The sequence below is a fragment of the Bubalus bubalis genome, chromosome 1 (assembly GCF_019923935.1).
Source record: "Bubalus bubalis isolate 160015118507 breed Murrah chromosome 1, NDDB_SH_1, whole genome shotgun sequence".
NCBI classification, from domain to species: Eukaryota; Metazoa; Chordata; class Mammalia; order Artiodactyla; family Bovidae; genus Bubalus; species Bubalus bubalis.
In genome coordinates, this window is record NC_059157.1 from 36,333,348 (window position 1) to 36,357,405 (window position 24,058).

General features: G+C 38.3%; 1 long non-coding RNA gene across 3 annotated transcripts in view; it reads left to right on the forward strand.

The window, feature by feature from the left end:
- Window positions 1–22,257, forward strand: part of LOC123332522 — a 209,214-nt gene extending 186,957 nt beyond the window's left edge. For 2 of the 3 annotated variants that reach the window (XR_006640748.1, XR_006640749.1), the window contains exons 3-4: window positions 18,557–18,729; window positions 21,340–22,257. This is a non-coding gene — a long non-coding RNA (uncharacterized LOC123332522). The remainder of the gene's footprint in view (window positions 1–18,556; window positions 18,730–21,339) is intronic. The other variant, XR_006640750.1, reaches the window with a different exon arrangement.
- Window positions 22,258–24,058: the final 1,801 nt, after the last annotated feature.

Below are 24,058 nucleotides of genomic sequence, written 5' to 3' on the forward strand. Positions count from 1 at the left end.
AACAGGAAAAATAACCTAATGTCAATATTGAATGGAGTGTTGCTGAAATAAGTATATCAGAGAAATTCAGTAAGTAAAGAATCTGCCTGCAATGCAGGAAAGGGGTTTGATTCCTGGGTCGGGAAGATCCCCTAAAGAAGAAAATGGCAATGTACTTAAATATTCTTGCCTGGAAATCCCATGGATAGAGGAGCCTGGCAGGGGTACAGTCCATGGGGTCGCAAAGAGTGAGAGACATACAGAGAAATTCAGTGTATAATAGCATTATGTAAAGTATTTCAACTGAAATTAAAATCCTCATTGCCTAGTTTTGTAATTACCTGAGAAAAGATACAAAGCATTTAGTCTGTCATATAAATAATATGTTTGATACATGCAGTGACCCAAAAGCCTAGATTTAAAATCATTTTTGCAGAGCTTTCATTTTAGCAATGTTTCTGTTTACTCATTTCTGAAAAATCATTTTGGCTTTCCAGTGTCCTCCAAAATGCAAAAGCAATAAAATCCCTTATGTTTACTGAATAAAGGTTTTGATAACAAGGTGTTCTGATATAGGTTTCAGTGTTTATAGGCAGTGAAACAAATTTTACTTTTGAATATATTGTCCCATAAGGAGGCTTGTCATATAAATCAGTGGAAGCCTCAAACAATGATTCTTTATACCATCTAATTAACTGGAATTGACTACAAATATTCAACAGTACACTCTAAACAAGTTGAGAGCTAGTTGTCTTATTTATATCAGTACTAAGTTATATGTATCTTAGCAGACAAAGAGCCACTAAATAACCTTTTTCCTAAGACTACGAGCACTTCCTGTGAGTTTTATGATAGCGCACAAGCAAGAGATACCAGGCACTTATGCACTGGGTACTTATTCTCCACACCGCACAGTCATTGCCATACTGATCAGGAATATTCCTAGAGAACACATTACCAGATTTTTTTGAAATGTGTCTAACTCAGCTCAGGAGCAATTTCTTTTTTGATATGTTCACTTTATTACTTCTTTAAACTATTGGCGCCCATTAGAATTTTGATCTCACTGTAAAATAGGAAACATCACTACTTTGGTACTTGGTGAATAGGACTAACCAAAAAAAATAAATAAAAGCTTTTGAAAGTTACATTTTAAAACTAGAAACATCTGTCACAATTTGAAATAAACAGAATTTTTCTCTACATATTGGTGGAAAATCAGACTAAAGAATGGTAACAGAGTGATGACTACTTATTCTAGCCCCAGGGTGGGGAAAGGGTCTCAATTCACAAAGAGGAGGAATTACAACAAAAGTATGGTGATGTTTTGACCCTATAGTAGCACCATCTATATAGCAAGTACTTGGATTTGCAATGAAAAACAAAGTTATATATATATACATATACATATATATATATATATATATATATATATAAACACAGTTGACTTGTAAGGAGTATGGATAGACTGTTAAACATCTTGATGCATTTGGATGTTCAAATATTAAATGGGTGCTGGAAAAAAAGTAGTGACTTGATCTACTTAACAATAAAGAAAATGGAGTTTTAAGAACAATCAAGGATGGACTAAGGTGAGATGAGTATGAAAGGGATGGAATGGAATGGAATTGGTGAAGTGGGAAATGCTTGAGAAGCTCACAAAGGAAGAGTGGGAACATGGTAGGGAGTGAAGTGGGTGGACTGCACGATCATTACTGCTACTCTCAGGCTTTGTGCAAGGTGTTTTATTTTTAAAATCTATTTCCACTTTGGGAAAGGAAATAAATTTTGAATGAAACTCTATTGCTTGGGGCTTAACAATGTGAAATAAATTCAGTAGTTATAGAAGGTAGAACCAAAGTCCAGGAGATACCAATATATTATAGGTTCCAAACTATTAGATATTTATCTCAGACTTCATGTTTCCACAAGTGTATAACAGGCTTGTACAAAGCAGACCTAGAATTCAAGGGACCAAGAAATGGGCATTGGTAATGTGTTTCATAATTTAATAGTTTCCTTTGGTGGTGGTTATTTTGAAAAATTATTCCACATTGTACTTGACCTTGGAACACTAAGTTAGAGTAGATGTAATGTGGAGTATCTATATGAAACCATGGATATTAGAAAAAGAAAATTACAGAAAGTCTATTAATGTTATGTGGAAAATGACATAAATCCTGAATGATGATCTGCTGTGATTAGATCAGCTTCTCAATTATGGAAGAGAAAACTGAATAGGGTAATGCACAGTGGGGGCAAAATGAAGTAACTCCAACAAAGAAGTTTTAGGAATAGATAAAACATCCACAGACTATTTCATTAAGATGCAAAAAATCAAAGAATATAGTATTTTTAAAACCTAAAATTGAGATATACTTGACATATAGAATTTTTGTTGTTGTTCAGTCATTCAGTCATGTCTGACTCGCTGTGACTCCAAGGACTGCAGGTCACCAGGCTTCCCTGTCCTACCCTGTCTCCCGGAGTTTGCTCAAACTCATGTCCACTGGGACTTCCCTTGTGGCTCAGCTGGTAAAGAATCCACCTGCAATGCAGGAAACCTGGGTTTCATCCCTGGGTTGGAAAGATCCCCTGGAGAAGGGAAAGGCCACCCACTCCAGTATTCTGACCTGGAGAATTCCATGGACTGTATAGTCCATGGGGTCAGAGTCAGAAACGACTGAGCGACTTTCACTCACTCACTCATGTCCACTGAGTCAATGATGCCATCAATTGCTCTATCACCCCCTCTCCTCCTACCCTCAATCTTTCCCAGCATCACCATCTTTTCCAAAGAGCTGGCTCTTCAGCTCATATAATAGAATGCAGTATTGACTAACTTATACTGTATTTAGTCTGGGACAGTTTGAGAATACAGATCTTTCATGATCTCTGAACTTCTGTAGCATTTAAATATAAAACTGAGATTTGAATATAGGTGTAGAGTCTTCTGAGTTGCTTCTGTTATATGCTTACTAATTCTATTCCATACCATATAGCATAGCCAGGTCACTCTGTATTAAAAAAAAAAAAAAGTATCCTGGCAAGTGAAATAGCTATATAATTACCTATAATATTAGAATTTCTGTAAGAAATACTTTATTCTGATTGTTTCATATCTGAATATTTACAAGTTTCATTTCTGCTTGTCTTCAATTTTTTAAGCTGTGTTGTCAGTTTTATATGTCCAGATTTCTCATCTAAAACGTGGCTTTTTGCTTCATCTCTACCCAAGAATATGAATGGTTTGTTACCAGAGGGGACTTATACTTTTCCATCCCAGATACCTACCATTTTCTCCCATTACACATATGGTTCCTTCTGGTTTGGGTTGCTTTTGCAATCTGCATGCGATTCTCTTTTGCTCTCAACATCTCTGCAGGTATACTCAAGGAGACCACAAAACCGAAAAGGGACCCTAGAACTCAAATAGTGCTATTTGTTTTACAAACAAGGAACGTGAACCAATAGTGTTAAATATCCAAGATCAAACTGCACGTGTTTGCCTGCATTAGATCCTATATTCCATGCTTCTGTCTGTTAGTTATATGTTCTCTCCATCTAAGCATTTAAGCTTAAATTTGTCTACACCAAAGAATGCATTACTAAACATTTAGTCATGAGCCTAACATTATCTAATAAGAAAAATAAGGTAATGAATATCAAATTTAAGTGACAGCTTATCAATAAATCTATGTCCAAATACCACTTTCATCTAGTAACTTTTCAGAGGTTCTTAAAATTACCAAGAAACGCTCCTTTCAAATTACATATATGTTCTTCAAATTTCAGCATCTCCGCCTCCTTTTGAGTCCCAGCACTTACAAAACCATTGGATGCTTTCTGGTGTCATTCCCTGGAGAAGGAAATGGCAACCCACTCCAGTATTCTTGCCTGGAGAATCCCATGGACAGAGGACCTTGATAGGCTACAGTCCATGGGGTGGCAAAGAGTCGGACACGACTGAGCGACTTCGCTTTCTTTTTTTTATTATTTTATTTTATTTTTATACTTTACAAAATTGTATTAGTTTTGCCAAATATCACCAAGTTTTATGTTATTCTGGCTGAGTCAGAAAATCAAAAGCTACATTAAGTATTTCAAACAGAGAAAGCTTAATTTTGGTTGCATAGCACCATAAAACCAAAAGAGGGAAAATGGAGAGGCTCTCAGATTACTTCCTACAAGCAGCAGCTGACCTGGGTCTGTGGGGCAGAGGGAAAAGGTGCGGTTAAATAGACCTCGGAGTAGAGAGGAGAGGACGTAGGGATGGGCCTTAAAGTCGGGTGGCTGGTTCTTCTTGGTTAAAGCACAGGTTGCTTTGTGTAGGTGCTGGCAATGCCGGAAGAAGCTGGGAGCTGGAATAAGGAAACCATTTGTTGTTACGCACCGATTCTGACAGAGACAAACAGGAGAGACATCCTGCCCTTCTTCCTCCAGCCTGGTTCCCCGCCAGTATCTTAAGCGAGTTAGACATAATCAGGAAAAGCCTGCTGGCAGGAGATTAGAATCTCAGCCGCAGCGTAACAGAGGGGGCAGGAGGAGGAACATGAGCACGAAAGTGAGAGAGTGAAGACTACTGACCGCAGCCAGAGGACTAGTGCAGAAGTCGGGGGAGAACCCTCCCTTGTGAGGATGTCAGAAAGGCGGGAGAGAAATTAGAAGCAGTAAGTGTGGGCGGCGCTTCTGGAGTGTTTAGGGTCATGGTTGACCAAGAAATAGGGCAGTAGCTGGAAGGAGATTTGTTTTAAATCATCTCTATCAAAGTTTATTATGATAAAATCCATGTAATCAAAACACAGAAATCTTTCACCTCATAAAGTTTTCTCAAGCTCCTCCTCTGTCAACCCTGTCCCACCCCAAGCTCCACAGTGGGCTTCTCTCAACCAGGCTAACTTAATTCATATTTGTACAACACCATATCCAGAATACACACACTCTTTTCAGATACTCATTAACAGTCACATAAGCCATATCCTGTGCCATTAATAGAGAAGTGTAAAACATGAAATTGTGTGCACTGTGTTCTCTGACCACAAGGGAAGTGACCTAGAAATCAATTATAGAAAGTAACCTGGGAAAGGCTCACACAAGTGGGGGAAAATTAACCACACCTAATATGAAATGTGTGTCAAAGAATAAACCACAAGAGAAATTATAAAGCCTTTCAAGTGAACACTATTTTTTTGAGTAGACAAATTATGTTTAAATGTTTAGATGGAGAGCATGTAAGTCATAGCCAGGAACATGGACTCTAGGATTAGAGGGAAAGTTTAAAGTACGGTTTAGAAGATTTGAATATATATGTGTGCTTATATATACATGTATATACACACACAATAAATAAAGAACTCAAATCAATGACCTAAACTTCTACCTTAAGAAGTTTTTGAAATCCAAAAGTACAAAATGAAGTTTTAAAAACATTATCAAATATAAATAAATACAATGCCAATAACTTCTTGGTGTGAACACAATTTTAACCAGAATAATATTTTTTTAAATATTCCTATATTAACTTTTAATGTAAAAGGGTAAAAATAAGGTAGTAATAATACAGTTAGCTAAAACTGACCTGCCTTCCTATTGTAACCTTCTTCATTTATAAGGAAGATGTGATTAAAACTGAGGTTTAGAATATGACTGTGAGGCATTACAATACCTAAAAATGTATGAAATATCAAAAAAGGACGATGGACCATTTGTGGAAAACTCGTTATTAATGTACAGCATTTAGAGCTACTTTGTTGTACCATTCCCAATCAATGCAAAATAATGGAATTGACTGTTGATTATTTTATAGATCTGTAGGACAGTTCCAAATTCTTACACTGAAGTGTTGTAATATTTCTGGCCAGTAATGACAGTTAGCAAATAATGAATTTATTATACAACTTTTCTTAGATTAATTCATTCTAAAAGTTACTCTATTTCAGTTGAGTCCAAACAAGGTGATCCTTTTGTTTTTTTTAAAGGTGATATAAGAGAAACTACACATTTTTTCTAAAGTAGTAATGGACACAGCCAACAGAAACCATTAAAATGACATGAATACGTGTGAAAAAGTTTTCAGATAAAAATATTAATGAAAGACAATAGACAGTGCGTTGTTTGGAGCAACTGGAAATTATGGACCGTTGATAATGTCATCTGCCTTTGCAAATTTGAGTTGTCTATAATTTGGTGTTCCCTGTGATTTAAATAATTTTTTTGATAACTGACTTTGGGACTGATCAGCCAAGTTAACATTTCAGGTACTTAAACATCTTAATTATCAGTTTGGAAACTTCCAGATTTGTCTTCTTTTAGTGCTAAGTGGGACACTGGAAATTGGCTAGGTCTGCAGATACACGTTCTCCCATAATTATCAGATCGCATGTGTCAAGTTTTCAAGTTTCTGCCTTTGTTATTGATTGGGAATATTTTACTATCTGTGGGATGACATTATTAGTATGTTAAGAGCTTTATAGGGATTTCTATTATAAGTTAACAATGGGAGTCTCCTGCAGTCTCCCAGCCTCTAAGACAAGCATCACACTGATCTAGGTCCCTGTTCCATATCCTTCAGAATATCTGGTGCTATCCTTGTGAATATTTTGGAGATTCCTAAGAAAGCAAATATTCTTGTAGTCCATTATTTCAGAGATCTTTCTTTCACAAGTGCTGTCTTTACTTTTCCCTTTCTTCATTCATGTATGTTCCTTGGTCACATTCTTTGACCAAGGAACATACATGAATGTTCTTTACTTTTCCCTTTCTTCATTCATGTATGTTCCTTGGTCACATTCTTTGAGTCAGTATCCACACCTATGTACACGCATGCACACAGAAGCCTACGTCCTTGTGTAGAGTCTGCCGATTAGCAAAAGTATCCATTTGGCCTACAGGACTTGACTGAAATTAGTGGTAACAATCAGCAAGTGATATTAAAAATCTCATGGCCTTTGTATTCTTCCCCTCTATAAAGGAAAGGGAATGAAAACAATTGTCAGAAACCTAACCTCAGAAGGATGGAGTGATGTAGAGCTAACACTGTTTCTGAGTGGGAAAAGATGTATAAAGGGTGTCGCCAAGGAGGACGGTGGGCAGGGCAGCCGGGCTGAGGGCCCTGCCCTGATGCACACAGGTGCTCTGCTCTCTGGGTGCCAGCCAGTGCCTCCCACACCTGTCATTAAAGACACGCACCTGCAGGCTTCGCTCTTTTTCAGTCTCCTCCTACACTGTTTAACAAGCTTCTTTGAGCAATTTTCACTTTACCACAGTGGAAGTCCTCTGTCATGTCCAGCTCTTTGCGACCCCATGGACTATACAGTCCACGGAATTCTCCAGGCCAGAATACTGGAGTGGGTAGCCTTTCCCTTCTCCAGGGGACCTTCCCAACCCAGGGGTCAAACCGGGGTTTCCTCCATTGCAGGCAGATTCTTGACCAACTGAGCTATCAGGGAAGCCCTCCACTGTGGTAAGCATGGTGCTAAAAACCTTAACCATCTTCATGGATAAGATATAGTCTCTGTTTTCAAGGAGAAGTAGACAGCAGACAGTGGAGTCCACGATAGAATGAGAAAAAAAGAGTGAGCAATGCCACAGTCAAGGGGTATAGAGAGTCGGACAGCACAGATGAGACTGAAGTGATCTAAGGAGTGGGCACGAGTTATGCTTGAGCTGTTTCTCTTCTATTTCTAACAACAATGATCCTTAATAGTGGACTAATCTTCCTGCCTCACTGATGTGCTCAGTCACTCAGTTGTGTCCAACTCTTTGTGACCCCATGGACCCCCACCATGCTCGTCTGTCCATGGAATTTTCCAGGCAAGAATACTGGAGTGAGTGCTCTTTCCTTCTCCAGGAATCTTTCCAACCCAAGGATCGAATCCAGGTCTCCTGCATTGCAGGTGGATTCTTTACTCTATGAGCCCCCAGGGAAGCCCACACACTCTAAAGCAGTTCTTAGGAAAGCCACCATTGAGTAGGGACACTCCTCTTAGGAATCAGATTGTTCTAGATGATTCAATTTTGGGAAAATGTCAGAGAGCAACTCGGCCAACATAGTTTTAAGAAGAGTGCTGTAGCGTGATTCAGGAGAAAGTTACATCCCATAATAGTCTCGTGGGATGAGGCTATACCACAACAAGAGTCCAAATTAAGCACATCCCAGTATAATCAACATCAGGGGTTCCCAGTTCCTACAGTATTCTTTGCTCACTACTTCAACATTTATCATAATGCTTAAAAGTTTCTAAGTAGGGATGCAGTATTTTGCTGTTGATATTAATTACAGCAAAAATAACTGAAAAATTATATCTCATTTTTACAGTCACCTAAGAACCTATGGGCTTCCTTGATGACTCAGTGGTAAAGAATCTACCTGCCAATCCAGGAGATGTGGGTTGGATCCCTGGGTCGGGAAGATCCCCTGGAGAAGGAAATGACAATCCACTGTAGTATTCTTGCTTGGGAATCCTATGGACAGAGGAGCCTGGCAAGCTATAGTTCATGGGGTCACAAAAGAATCAGACAAGACTTAGCAAAGAGTCAGACATGACTTAGTCACTAAACAACAAAAATAACATGTGATTCTTAATTTTCACATAATGGACTTAAATCACTTTCCTATCAGTAAGATTAATTTGACATTTCTGAAAATCCCAGCCATTCTTCTCTGATAGTTATCACGTATGTGATGAGACCACGTTCTTCAAACTCTCAGAGTTCTAAAGAGGACTTCGACCATAATAAAAACAAACATGTAAATATGTATATGAAAACATGGTTATCAAATGCTTTCCTTTTTTTTTCCTCTGTAATTTTCTCCTTGATGTTGAATAGACATTTTATTCTCAAATACTCACAGCTCTTTTGTGGTTAGTCGCTCGGTCCTGTCCAACACTTTCCTACCCCATGGACTAGTTCTGGAGGGCAGATGGTAGCTTTTTCCTTTCTCCAGCAGATCTTCCTAACCCAGGAATCAAACTGGGGTCTCCTGCGTTGCAGGCATATTCTTTGAAATTAAAAGACGCTTGCTCCTTGGAAGAAAAGTTATGACCAACCTAGACAGCATGTTAAAAAGAAGAGACATCCCTTTGCCAACAAAGGTCCATCTAGTCAAGGCTATGGTTTTTCCAGTAGTCATGTATGGATGTGAGAGTTGGACTATAAAGAAAGCTGAGCACCAAAGAATGGACGTTTTTGAACTGTGATATTAGAGAAGACTCTTGAGAGTTTCTTGGACTGCAAGATCCAACCAGTCCATCCTAAAGGAAATCAGTCCTGAATATTCATTGGAAAGACTGATGCTGAAGCTAAAACTCTAATACTTTTTCCACCTGATGTGAAGAACTGACTCATTGGAAAAGACCTTGATGCTAGGAAAGATTGAAGGTGGGAGGAGAAGGGAATGACAGAGGATGAGATGGTATCACTGACTCAATGGACGTGAGTTTGAGTAAACTCTGGGAGTTGGTGATGGACAGGGAGGCCTGGCATGCTGCAGTCCATGAAGTCACAAAGAGTGGGACATGGCTGAGCGACTGAACTGAACTTCTGTGGTTCTGTGTGACGTGCACTTCTGTGGTTCTGTGTGACGTGCACTGAGTGGTTCTGTGTGACGTGCACTGAGTGGTTCTGTGTGATGGGCACTGAGTGGTTCTGTGTGACGGGCACTTCTGTGGTTCTGTGTGACGTGCACTGAGTGGTGAAACGCTTGAGTCACCCAGTGAACACGTCCCCAAGTGAGGTCAGGCAAGGGGACACTTGGCCTTCTCATTTCAGAGCCTACACTACAAATGAGTCCTTTTCGTAGTATATTTATTTAGCCACATGTTTCATATTTGTGTGCTTATTGGTGACCTTGTATGGAAAAGGGCCCGTCTGTGGTGCTGAAGTGATGTCTAATGTCTATAACAGTAGAAGACTGAGATGTGCCTTATGAAGAAAACCCATGGGTTAAACAGACTCCTCCAGGTGTGAATTAACAAATCACCAATACATTGTACATAAGATGTCTAAATAGAAACACACATAAGGCAAGGCTGTGTCTTTACAGGAGGATGAACATGTGACCCAAATCTCGCAGGAACTATCTATCCCCAGGAGCGATGGGTCAGTGTTTACACAGACTTTATAGAACTACCACAAATAAGAGTTGACTTTGTCCATACTCAAGAAAAGATTTTGTTAAACTTTGTGAATTTTCCAAAATAATAAAAAGAGGTATAATGAGAATCCACATTTTCTAAGTACCTAATATTCACTAACCTCTGTCCAAAGTATAAAGCAAATGCAAATTTACTTGGTCTTCACAACATGATGATATAAACAAATGATCAGAAACATCAGATAACTTTCAAAGAACATACAGCTTGTAGGTGACACAGCAGGGGCTAGACATATCTTTGTCTTCAGATTTTATATACTTTTTATTACAGCCTGCTGCCTAACAAAAGAGTTTCTAAATTCAGGTGATTTACATTCCTAAACGTGAGAGACAGTGTGAGTCTGAACTTCAAACTCAATGTTTTCCCTACCTCTCCCCTAATTGGCCCTGCACACTTCTTCATAACAATTAAATATATATGCATTTCTAGCTGTGTTTCACCTTATTATCTTTGGACTGAAATCCCGGTTAAATCCTCCTCTTCTCATTCTATATTCTGTTCTGTTCTCTAACTTCTCAATTCTTAATACCAGTCTTTAAGTTATTTTCTCTTCTATTTTTTTGTTGTTGTTCAAAAATCAAATTCTGCAGCTGCTTATAATTCCTCTGCAGGTGCCACTGATAGATAATTATTCCCTGTGGGTTTCTAGTACAATACCACGAGGCTCATTTATCACATACAATTACATCTATTCTAGTTTTAAAATGTTTTTTGTTTTGTTTTGTTTCTGGTAGACTTACAAGAAACATCGTTATATCAATTTTCAACTAACATCTGTGGATAAAAAGCATTATAATACAAAAGAAGTGTCTTCAGGGTGCAGCTCAACATTATGTTTCTTTCTTTACTGCCTAAATAGCACTACACTCATTTTATTGTCTTGAAATTTTGGAGGAAAGAGAAAGAAACAAAGCTTATTTTACCATGATAAAACTTGATAGAGTATGGTTTGCTATTAAGGACTTGAGGTTGGCAAGAGAGGAAACAGAATAGTGATTTCTTATACAAAGTTCTCACAATAAAAAGCAGCTTATAGCCTAAGTTCTTTTTTAAATATAAAAATAAGTGATAGAGGAAACACCCCCATGAGCTCACTTCCAGTAACTCCCAGGCATGCTACAGACAAGTATACTGAGCTTGAGAGTTATGGATGATGAGACACAGGAACAAACCATGCTTTTCTGGGTATTTATGTCAGTCCTAATGTCAAGCCTTTAAGAAGGAAGGGGAAAGCATTTCAGCTAATATGCTTATATGGAAATCTTTCTTTAAAAATTGGTTGAGAAGCATTGTGTTTTTATCTTAAGCTAGACTCTACTGTTTTAAACTGGTCAGAGAGAAACAGTGCTTGAAAATGGAAGTAATTATAATAGCTCTTTCTGATAACAAAGTAATCATGTAGTGTTATGGATTGCTTGGCTGAATCAGCAAGAGGAATTTTCCATCAAAATGGCTTGAGAGTCAAGATTAGGAACAGAACTCCCTTGTAAAAATCGGGAGCTATTTCCATAAAAGCATAACCAAGTGGGTCTGAATGTATAAATTTGGAATAAAAGAGAACACGAAAAGTTCTGTTACTGTGTTGGGAGAAATATTTTTAGAGGAATTCTAAGACTCCACAGGGGAAAATGGGTTAGGGACTTTTAAGATTGAGGAAATTCTATCATTTCAGGTTATTCTAGAGAGGCTTTTAGGTGATCAAAGTATTTCTAAGTAACAGAAGGAGATGGAAGGTTTGAAGAATCAAATTGCATTATTTTGTTTGTGAGAGACTTGTTGAGTTTGGGCTGGAAGAAATGAGAGAATCTTTTAGAAGATTCTGGAAGGGAGTGCCGAAAGGCAGAGAAAGGAGGCACTAGTGAACAACACATGATCATCCGCATATAAAACACAACGCCCTGGAGTCTGGGAGGCTACGGAGAGAAGGTGAAAAGAGGCTTACCATGGAGTTCTCTGGGAAGGGACCATGAAGGAGGAGACTGGATTTCTGACCTGACAGAGGGTGAGAAAATATATTCTTTGTACTTGGGGACAAGTTGGAGGATGGGTTTTTGGGGGCTTCCCTGATAGCTCAGTTAGTAAAGAACCCACCTGCAACACAAGAGACCCCAGTTTGATTCCTGGGTCGGGAAGATCCGCTGAAGAAGAGATAGGCTACCCACTCCAGTATTCTTGGGCTTCCCTGGTGACTCAGGTGGTAAAAGAATCCGCCTGCAATGTGGAAGACCTGGGTTCGCTCCCTGGGTTGTGAAGATCCCCTGGAGAAGGGAAAGGCTACCCACTCCAGTGTTCTGGCCTGGAGAATTCCATGGACTGTGTAGTCCATGGGGGTCGCAAGGTGTCAGACACAACAGAGGGCATTTCACTTTCACTTGGAGGATGGGTTTATCACCTGAGATATTCTGTGGACATGGAGAATCCATCCTTATGAAATGATTCGAAGTCTCATCTTAAATCACTGCCTCAGTTAGAGTGATCAGATATCCTGGCTCATCAGTGAAGGTGGCAGAGATGAAGGAAAAAACAGCACGTGACACGTTGTTTCAAGAGCTCAGGGAAGCATCTCATGTGAGCAGCCCAAGCTTGGCTGGTGAAGTTGGGTAAGAAAGTTGACACTTAAGAGGCTTATTTCTCTAGGGAGGTGCCCAGAATTTGAGGAATCATTGAAGGCTCTCACAAAAAGACTATGATTAATAAGGGTAACTGATCAAACACCAGTTGCTGGGAACTTAATGGGACATTAAGCAAAAAGTATGTGGCTGGGAGGGAAAAATTTTAATATCACCTATCTTCACAGGAAACATCTAAAGCTCCAGGAATTAATTAAAATAATTTGCCCATTATGATTTAATCTAAATGCATACTTTCCACCACTCTAATTGCAAGTGGAAACCTTGCTGACACAGTGAAAAACTAGACAGCCCAGAGTTCAACTTGTTTGCCATATTACAAAGCATATAGCATTTCATTTTATATTTCTTTGTGATTTACCTTTGTGTCTAATTTACTTTTCTCTGAATTCCCCTCTATTTCTGTCATCTTAATCAGATTTTTCTCTGTCTCCTTTAATAAGTTTATAACAGGATAATGTATAAATAAATATATTTTAATTCTTGCTTTTTTTTTATTTTCAAAATCATGTTCCTCTAACAGAAGACAATTTACTAATAATGCTTGGTTATTTTTATCAAGGCATGTATTGTCTTGGAGCCCTAATGATTTTCTACACCATGACACTGAGTGGTTATAATTAGGTACTGTGCATATTTACAAGGTTAGCATTGCCATCTGAGAGCAACTTCCACAAGTGTTAGTCCACATCCATAAGGTGACTTATATTCAATATTAATCAAGTGTGCAAAATCTCCACCCACTATGTAGTACACTGTAGCTGTTTTGATATACACTTGGAATATACAAAGCAAATAGGCTGAACACTGAAAAAGGTGACATTAAATTTATCAAATTTAACAGCATTCAGTGTCATTTTGAAAATAAAAGCAGTGAACCATTGCTGTATTTTCAGCTACTAATGTACACAGAATACAACACCGTTTTGTGTGAAGGAGAATTAAACCTATTTTCAACTTTAATAGCAATAACAATTTTTTCAAAATTGCTTTGATAATTAATCAAAGAGAAAGGAAAATTTTAGCAAAGGGTATTTTTCCTTTCAGTTAAAACGTAGGCACTGCCAAACTAACAACAAGAATATTGGGGGAAAGCTGTGAGATCAGAGTTTTTAAAACCATCAGGGATTTTGATATAAAGAAACCTAGATAAACTGAAATCCAGAAATAAACAAGATACAATGCTGCCCTCAATCCTTTAAGACTGGTAGGAGACAGAACCAACCAGATTGGGGTAAAGAGACTCCAGAGACTTTTAATGAACTTTGCCTAGCTGTCTGTGGCTTGTATGATGGAATCAGACTCAAGATAGAAACATAAAGTCTGTCCCTACCCACCAGCTCCTTCCCACAGAGCCTTCTCTGTAGGCATGGGTCAGGTGAGGGTAGGGAAGACCTGAAAACGATCACTGTAACCCTCTTCCTAAAGCTACAAAGGCTCTTCCTGAATGCACATCAGCAACCTACCACATGGGAGAGCATCAAAGCTGAGCCACGTCAGCTACAGATGGACACGGCCTCCACCTTGCATGGAGTAGAACAGGAAGTCCTGCCAAGGGCATGCAACTCCTAACACTGGGGGTGGAGCAGAGGGTCAGGTTCAAGAGCCCAGAGACATACCTAGTGATCCAAAAAGCTAGCAACTGTTCTGTTAAAAAAATGAAGAAATCAACCATGGTTTGGAAAACTGGTGACTGGACCCTACAACATAGATCCCTGCTCAGACTGCAAACTGTGCTGAAGGAAAAGTCCTAATCCTGCCCTGAAAATAGTGCAGTCCAGTGGGGAACTGAGCCCCAAACTAAAGCTGCAACAAGGTCCAGAAATACCTTACTATCAATCAGACTGACAGATCTGCTACACTAGCAATCTGAGTGGTAAAGAAAATCTGGAGTGCAGATAAGGCAGGCCCCCCCCTTTCTCAGTGAATATTATTACTTTTGTACTTACTGTTATTTTACGTATATACAGTGGCAGGAATGCAGTAGATAACTATGAGACCTGAAGAAGCAGGAAATATGATTCATAATCAAAGAGGGAGATAAACAATAGCAGCAGACCCACAGATGACCCAGATGTAGGAACTAGCAGATAAGGACTCCAAGGTAATTAGAATAAATATGTTAAAGGAGCTAGAAAAAAAGCCAGGAGATATCAACAGAAAATGCAAATACTAAAAATAAAGATTTAATTTGATTTCACCATAATCTCACTTGTAGAAATGCAGCAGAAATGTGTAAACTGAAAGCACATACTTAGAAAGTATACAGGTTGAGTAAGCAGGGCTTCAGAGATTTGTGGAATCAACTTGTGTGTGATTGCAGAACCAGATGAAGACAGAGAACAGTTTTGAAGGGACAATGTGACAATTATCTAACACTGATGAAAAAGCATTAAGCCATAAATCTAAGAAGGTCACTGAAACCCAAAATTTGTAAAACGGCAAAGAAAATTTCTGAAAAATTAAAATTATTAAAATATTAAAAACTAGAAAATAAAGACATAGCACATAGCGGGTAAGTGATATAAATGATGGATGATGATCTTCAGAAACAATGGAGGCCAGAGATGGAAGAATGTCATTTTAAGTGATGCAAGTAGGAAAAAAAAAAAAAAAAAACTAGCAAGTTCTTGTAAATCTAGAACTCTATATCCAATGAAAATATCCTTTACACGGCTGTAATCAAAATGAATAACCAACTAGGACCTACTGTATAGCACATGGGACTCTACTCATTGCTTTATGTGCCAGTCTGGATGAGAAGGGGACTAGGGGAGAATGGATACTATGTATGGCTTGAGTCCCTTTGCTCTTCACCTGAAATGACCACAGCAGTGTTAATCACCTATCCCCAATGCAAAATATAAAGTTGTTTTTTTTTTAACGTAGAATAAGTACAGTGTCATACCATCAAAAATCTAAGAGAGTCATATTCCAGTAAACTATCAATATGAGAGGTGTACAAAGCACTCTTAGTCCTAAAGAACAGCAGCGGTAGATGGAAACCCTGATCTACAGGAAGGAATGAAAAGTGACTTCAATTATAAATAATGATTTAAACAAAAAATTTTCTTTTTTAGGATATATTATGGAAAACATTTATTTCTGCTTTATTGACTATGCCAAAGCCTTTGACTGTGTGGATCACAATAAACTGTGGAAAATTCTGAGAGAGATGGGAATACCAGACCACCTGATCTGCCTCTTGAGAAATTTGTATGCAGGTCAGGAAGCAACAGTTAGAACTGGACATGGAACAACAGACTGGTTCCAAATAGGAAAAGGAGTTCGTCAAGGCTGTATATTGTCATCCTGTTTATTTAACTTATATGCAGAATACATCATGAGAAACGCTGGATTGGAAGAAACACAAGCTGGAATCAAGATTGCTGGGAGAAATATCAATAACCTCAGATATGCAGATGACACCACCCTTATGGCAGAAAGTGAAGAGGAACTCAAAAGCCTCTTGATGAAAGTGAAAGTGGAGAGTGAAAAAGTTGGCTTAAAGCTCAACATTCAGAAAATGAAGATCATGGCATCCGGTCCCACCACTTCATGGGAAATAGATGGGGAAACAGTGGAAACAGTGTCAGACTTTATTTTTCTGGGCTCCAAAATCACTACAGATGGTGACTGCAGCCATGAAATTAAAAGACGCTTACTCCTTGGAAGGAAAGTTATGACCAACCTAGATAGCATATTGAAAAGCAGAGACATTACTTTGCCAACAAAGGTCCGTCCAGTCAAGTCTATGGTTTTTCCAGTGGTCGTGTATGGATGTGAGAGTTGGACTGTGAAGAAAGCTGAGTGCCAAAGAATTGATGCTTTTGAATTGTGGTGTTGGAGAAGACTCTTGAGAGTCCCTTGGACTGCAAGGAGATCCAACCAGTCCATCCTGAAGGAGATCAGTCCTGGGTGTTCATTAGAAGGACTGATGCTGAAGCTGAAACGCCAATACTTTGGCCACCTCATGCGAAGAGTTGACTCATTGGAAAAGACTCTGATGCTGGGAGGGATTGGGGGCAGGAGGAGAAGGGGACAACAGAGGATGAGATGGCTGGAAGACATTACCGACTCGATGGACGTGAGTTTGAGTGAACTCCAGGAGTTGGTGATGGACAGGGAAGCCTGGCATGCTGTGATTCATGGGGTTGCAAAGAGTCAGACACCACTGAACGCCTGAACTGAACTGAAAGATATCTAAATTCTAATCCCACACATTTCTGAACATTTAATTATATAGCAAGTGGGAATTAAGGCAGTGGATTCAAGTCCATCTGCTCCTGGGGCTGACTTTAAATAAGACAGTGGCTGGGCTTATCCAAGTAAAGCAGTGTAAACACAATGGTTCTTAAACATGGAAGGGGCAGACACAAGAGTGAGTATCTAAGTGATGTGACATGAGAAATATTAATAAATGTGTTCACAAATATTCCTGAATAAGTTGTTAATAAATAACTCAAAAAGTGAAGGTGGAAACTTATGGGAAAATAAATGAATACTCAGTGTTCTAATCTAACAATATTGTACAATTCCTCTTTGGTGGACATTTTTCATACTGAAGATCAATTAGCCTAAGAGTCATCGTGGTTCTTGGAGTAACAGGATGCCCTGGTGTCTGTATGTCCTGGGTGACAGTGAAACATCTGACTACTTTCTTTTGGAATTTGTAGGGCTTCCCAGGTGGCTCAGTGGCAAAAAAAAAAAAAAAATAAAAATCCACCTGCCAATGCAGGAGATGCAGGTTTGATCCCCTGGTCAGGACAATCTCCTATATTCTTGTTTGGGAAATCCCATGGATAGAGGAGCCTGGCTATCTACAGTCATGGAATTGCAAAGAGTTGGACACAACTTAGCATGTACTCAGGACAGAAATCTTCTATATGCTAAGAAAGCTGTTATTTTTCAATGTGTGATTCCTATAAACCAGACAATTCACTGGTAAATGAATAATGATATACCTACAGCCTTAATTCATCTGGCACTGTGCTAGGCTGGGGATACAGCAATGAATAAATATAAATCACATGTCCACCCTTTTTCACTTTCACCTAATCATCTGTACTGAGATGCTATAGTTTAGCATTAAGATTCCTGTGTGCAACCGTCTTACTTCCATTATTAAAGAATATTTAAACTTTCAGAACAGAACACAAGAAACAGGTACAACATTATTATATATTTCAAAGTGATTATAGTCTAAATCTGCAATGTAATGAGTACAACTGTACATTTATACACCACGAAGCGGAACTAATGGCTTATCTCTTGAGACATAACTTTTGTCATCAGGCTGCACTAGTCAGCATAGATCAGAATCTACCACTCACACAGGCTTGGGTTCCTGTATTTCCCCTGTCATGCATCAAATGCATCACTAGGATGACATGCCAGTATCCCTTATTCTTGGTGGACACGGCCAGTCTTTCAGGGTTTGCTGCTCTCGTTTTCTTTGAACACTGGACTGTGTAAATGTTTGCCTTCAATGACTTTTTTTGAATGGCAATGCAACATGCTGGTTGAGAATGTTCCTTTGTATTCAGACTGCCTGGGTTTGAATCCATTTACCAATTATATGACCAGAGATAAATTATTTTCCAGTGCCTCAGTTTACTTATTGAGAAAATAATGGCTTCTATCTCAGAGAGTTGTTGGGAATTAAATCAACACGTGCAAAGTATTTAGAATCAAAGCCAGCACTTAGGTTTTGTGTAAGTAGGCAAAAGATAGGTAAGGCTGAAAATTAAAGCAATAAATACATGGTTTTTGCCCCTTTGAATTTCCTAGCTTCCAGCTATTCATGGAACCCCCTGACTGAGAGCCATTACGTGCCAGTAAGAGCCATCACTTGCCAATCATCACGGAAAAGTTGGGAATCTGTAAAGACAGATTCTACGAAAGACACAGATTCTACAGAGCTTTCCCTAGAGTCTCTAAGGGACCTCCCAGGAGATTACCAGGTATGTGGTTACATTTCCCTTCTTAGAAAAAAAAAAGCCCCCAAACTTCCACTTAGAATTCATTTGGGAGATACTATCATAGTGACACATTTTACTCTAGTGTCCAAATTTATCTCATTTTGCCTATTGATAAAACTGACATATGCTAAGATGGGAACAAGGCAGTCAACTTACCAAGTCTATCCTGCATCACAGAAGAGATAGTAACAGTAATGTTTTCTGTTGTGTTCATATTTAAGCCAATTAGGGTAGCATTGGAAAGTATCAAAGACCCTTCATAGACGGGTGCAACTGATGAGTTGGAAATTGATGGGTAAAATGATCAGAGATACAGTGGATATTTATCTTACTCCTGCCAGTTTAATAAATAAGGACTGATAAAAGAGCTTACATTAAATCATACTAAAATGTTCATTTCACTGGTCTAATAAAGCCAACTGACAAGAGTGGGTTGTTGTATGCTGGTAAGATATATACTAGATTGAGTTAGGAAAGTAAGAAGAGACAGAAGACTTTTCAAAATAGTTCCAAATCTATTACAAACCCAGGGGTAAGAGTATGTTTAAAACTTTTAAGATCAGCATAGAATAAACTACATTATGCTGTAAGTAAAAAATAATCCCCTACTCTCAGGGGCTTAAAATCACAGATATATTTTATTCATGCAGAAGTTGACTCTATATCTGTGTTACAATTGCATAGGCAGAAAGAAGGCATTATGGCTAACCATGCATTGAATGTTAAGGTTCCACCCAAATGTATTATGTCACTTCCACTCATGTCAGACACCAAATCAAGGAGCAAATTTACACTTAATTCAGTGACTGTAGGGAAGCTCAGTCCATTTGCACCAAAATATTTGATGAATACCACTAATGACTCCTCATGACTTTCATTCCCAAACACTGAAAATCTGTCTTTAGCTTAATTTTCATTGGAAAAATAATACCTGTCATATCTCTACCAAAGCAAAGTTGATATATCAAGATTAACTTTCTAAGAGGCTCCATCTGTAATTCTATTACAGTTTTCCAAGTGTGGTAGAGCACTTAACGTGAGATCTGCCCTCTTAGCAAAATTTAAGTGTACAATTCTGTACAGATGGTGGTGTACCCACATCTCTAGAAATCTTTCATCTTGCACAATTGAAACTTCATACCCACTAAACAGCAATTCCTCAGAAGGAGTTGCTGGTTTATATCTCTTTTAATGGATGGATGTAATTTCAGCATATGAACTAAACAAATTTATTTTCCTTAGCATGATGGATATTTACATTTTTCAGCATTTGTGCTATTAAAGATAATATTGCATGTACATTTTTTACCTACTTATCATTTCTAAAGAGAGATTTCTAGAAATCAAATTGCTGAATCATAGTTGTTTATTGTAAGAAAATTACTTTCCAAAGGCTTATCAAATTTGTTCACCCATAAACTATAAAATAGCCTATTTCTATTTCTCTAAATTATGTGGATGTCAATTACTTTGGTATTTTGAAAATTTGAAACAATGATCTTAGGTGTGTTATGGTAAAAAAAAAAATCAGCTTTTACCTTTTTTTGCTCTGCTCGAAAAACCATGGTAAATAATAAATTCCACAAACAAAACAACTAAAGGAAATATATCTTATTGGTAACATTGAAATCTGCAAATTTGAGACCTAGAAAAAACTAGGTCTGGAAAAATTAATAAAATTAATGTCTAAAAAGAAGTGACTGAAAATACATTCATTAAAATTTTTATTGATTAAAAATTAATGAAAGGATTTAATACAGATGTATTTTGGATTGTGAAATTTAAACCCACAGAAACTCTACATGCTTGAAATAATGGCATCAAGGAAGCCTTCAATGGCAAGAGTAATAGTTTATTAAAAAAAAAAACTGATATGCTCTAAATAATCAACAAACCAAATATTTGAAATTTTCAAAAAAGCAATTAATCCTGATGAAAATTATTTTAATGATATCAGTCCAAAAATGTGGAATAAATTAAAAGCATATAAGTGGCACTATTAAAAAAGCATAAAACAAGGGTTAAATTGGCTTAATTTCATTAGAGGGTGAAATATGTGTTTTGCAATGAAAATGCAGTACATAAATTTTGGTATAAATCTGATTGAAAGGATTATATACTTAATCAACACTCCAAGCTGTTTGGAATCAAAATGGAAAGGCAAATAGATATAAAGTGTTCAAAATTTCTTATTCAAAACTTGGGAAAAGGAAATGATGCTACTGAAATCCCTTACTAGGCATTAGTCTCTGCTCCCTGCATCCTCCTGTGCCAAGAAGAGCCTCAGATTTAGACAACCTCAAGTGGGCACAAAATTCAAGACACCAAAATCAAGTTATTTATTCTGTTTCCCGTCATCTTACCATCTGGTACGGACTAGATTGTGTCCTTCCAAAATTCATACATTGAGACTTTTACCCCTGATGTATTTGGAGTCCACAGTTTTTAGGGAGATAATAAAGGATAAATGAGATAGAAAGAAAGAGTCCTAATCCAATAGGTGTGGTGTTATTACAAGAGGAGGAGACACCAGAAATTGATCTTTTCTGATCTCTCTCTTATTCCCTTGTCTCATTCTTCATGCACACACAGAAAGAAGCCACGTGAGGATACAGCAAGAACTCTGCCAGCTACAACACCGAAGACAAGCCTCACCAGAAGCCAGCCCTGACAGTACCTTACTCTTGTACTTCCAACTCCAGAATAGTGAGGAAATACATCTATGGGTTTATGGCACTCTCTCTGTGACATTTTGTATAGTATCCCTAGCAGACTACTACACCATTCTAAAATCTCTTTTCTGTCTTGCTATGCCTTATAGGGGCTTCCCTGTTGGCCCACTGGTAAAGAATCCATCTTCCAATGCAGGAGATATAAGTTCAGTCCCTGGGTCGGGAAGACCCTCTGGAGAAGGAAATGGCAACCCACTACATAGCAGTCTTGCCTGTGAAATCCCACAGACAGAGGAGCCTGGCCAGCTACAGTCCATGGGGCCATCAGGCCGCAAAAGAGTCAGAGGTGACTTAGCGACTAAGTAACAACAATTCTTGTAGACGTCTTCATTCTCTTCATAAACAGGACAGTCTTATATGTAATTGCTTCCTCTGATGTTGTTGCCATACTTCATAGAACAAACTCCAACTCCCACCGATTCTTGTGTAGCATTTTGTTATAACCTATGGCCCAAACTAGCCTTTCTAATGCCTCCAGGAAAGGTAAGCAATTGAGATGTTACCACAAATCTGAACCAAGAACACCTGATTTCTTCAAGCTTCACAGGCAAATGAAAGAATTAGAACTGAATGGCAGAGGAGAAAGCATGAAGATGGGTGTAGTCTAAAAAGAAATGTAATGGAAGGAAATTTTATATATATATATATATATATGTGTGTGTGTGTGTGTGTGTGTGTATAAAATAGCCTTGTATGTAGGTATATTGTCTCCTTTTATTATAGAAAAACTGATGAAAGCAAAGTCATATCCTAATGGAAAGATATTTGTTACAATTAAGAAACATTTAAAATAAAATTTTTTCAAATATCAAAATTCTGAGGGAATGATTTCACTATATTTACAAATCAAGTTCTTTCTTTCTTAAGCGTTCAGGTAGAAAATAGTGAAATAAAAATATAAGTGTCATCTCTTGTAAGCAAATATACAATTATTGATTTTTTGATGATTTACTCATCTATTACTTAGAACCTATACACTTCCAAAAAATTTCAAACCTTTTATTACAAAGGAAACATGTATCTTAGCATACTTTTGAAAGCTGGAATAATAACTGTATAAAGTAGGTGTGTATAAGTTTGGGGGTTTGTGCTGTGTTTTGGGCTCAGTCGCTTTAGTCGTGTCTGAATCTTTGCAACCCCATGGACTGCAGCCCACCAGGCTCCTCTGTCCATGGGATTCTCCAGGCAAGAACACTGGAGTGGGTTGCCATGCGAGGTTTAACTTAAACTAAATGTGGTTATTATTATAATAACCATTATATCTACTACTGCAGGCAGGAATCCCTGAGAAGAAATGGAGTAGCCATCATGGTGAACAAGAGAGTCTGAAGTGCAGTACTTGGATGCAGTCTCAAAAACGACAGAATGATCTCTGTTCGTTTCCAAGGCAAACCATTCAATATCACAGTAATCCAAGTCTATGCCCCAACCAGTAACGCTGAAGAAGCTGAAGTTGAATGGTTCTATGAAGACCTACAAGACCTTTTAGAACTAACACCCAAAAAAGATGTCCTTTTCATTATAGGGGACTGGAATGCAAAAGTAGGAAGTCAAGAAACACCTGGAGTAACAGGCAAATTTGGCCTTGGAATACGGAATGAAGCAGGGCAAAGACTAATAGAGTTTTGCCAAGAGAAATCAATGATCATAGCAAACACCCTCTTCCAACAACACAAGAGAAGACTCTACACATGGACATCACCAGATGGTCAACACCGAAATTAGATTGATTATATTCTTTGCAGCCAAAGATGGAGAAGCTCTATACAGTCAGCAAAAACTAGACTGGGAGCTGACTGTGGCTATGATCATGAACTCCTTCTTGCCAAATTCAGACTGAAATTGAAGAAAGTAGGGAAAACCACTAGACCATTCAGGTATAACTGAAATCAAATTCCTTATGATTATACAGTGGAAGTGAGAAATAGATGTAAGGGACTAGATCTGATAGAGTGCCTGAGGAACTATGGACGGAGGTTCGTGACATTGTACAGGAGACAGGGATCAAGACCATCCCCATGGAAAAGAAATGCAAAAAAGTAAATTGGCTGTCTGGGGAGGCCTTACAAATAGCTGTGAAAAGAAGAGAAGTGAAAAGCAAAGGAGAAAAGGAAAGATATAAGTATCTAAATGCAGAGTTCCAAAGAATAGCAAGGAGAGATAAGAAAGCTTCCTCTGTGATCAGTGCAAAGAAATAGAGGAAAACAACAGAAGGGGAAAGACTAGAGATCTCTTCTGGAGAAGGCAATGGCAACCCACTCCAGTACTCTTGCCTGGAAAATCCCATGGATGGAGGAGCCTGGTAGGCTTCAGTCCATGGGGTCGCTGAGTCGGACATGATTGAGTGACTTCACTTTCACTTTTCACTTTCATGCATTGGAGAAGGAAATGGCAACCCACTCCAGTGTTCTTGCCTGGAGAATCCCAGGGACAGCAGAGCCTGGTGGGCTGCCAGTCTATGGGGTCACACAGAGTAGGACACGACTGACGTGACTTAGCAGCAGCAGAGATCTCTTCAAGGAAATTAGAGATACCAAGGGAACATTCCATGCAAAGATGGGCTCGATAAAGGACAGAAA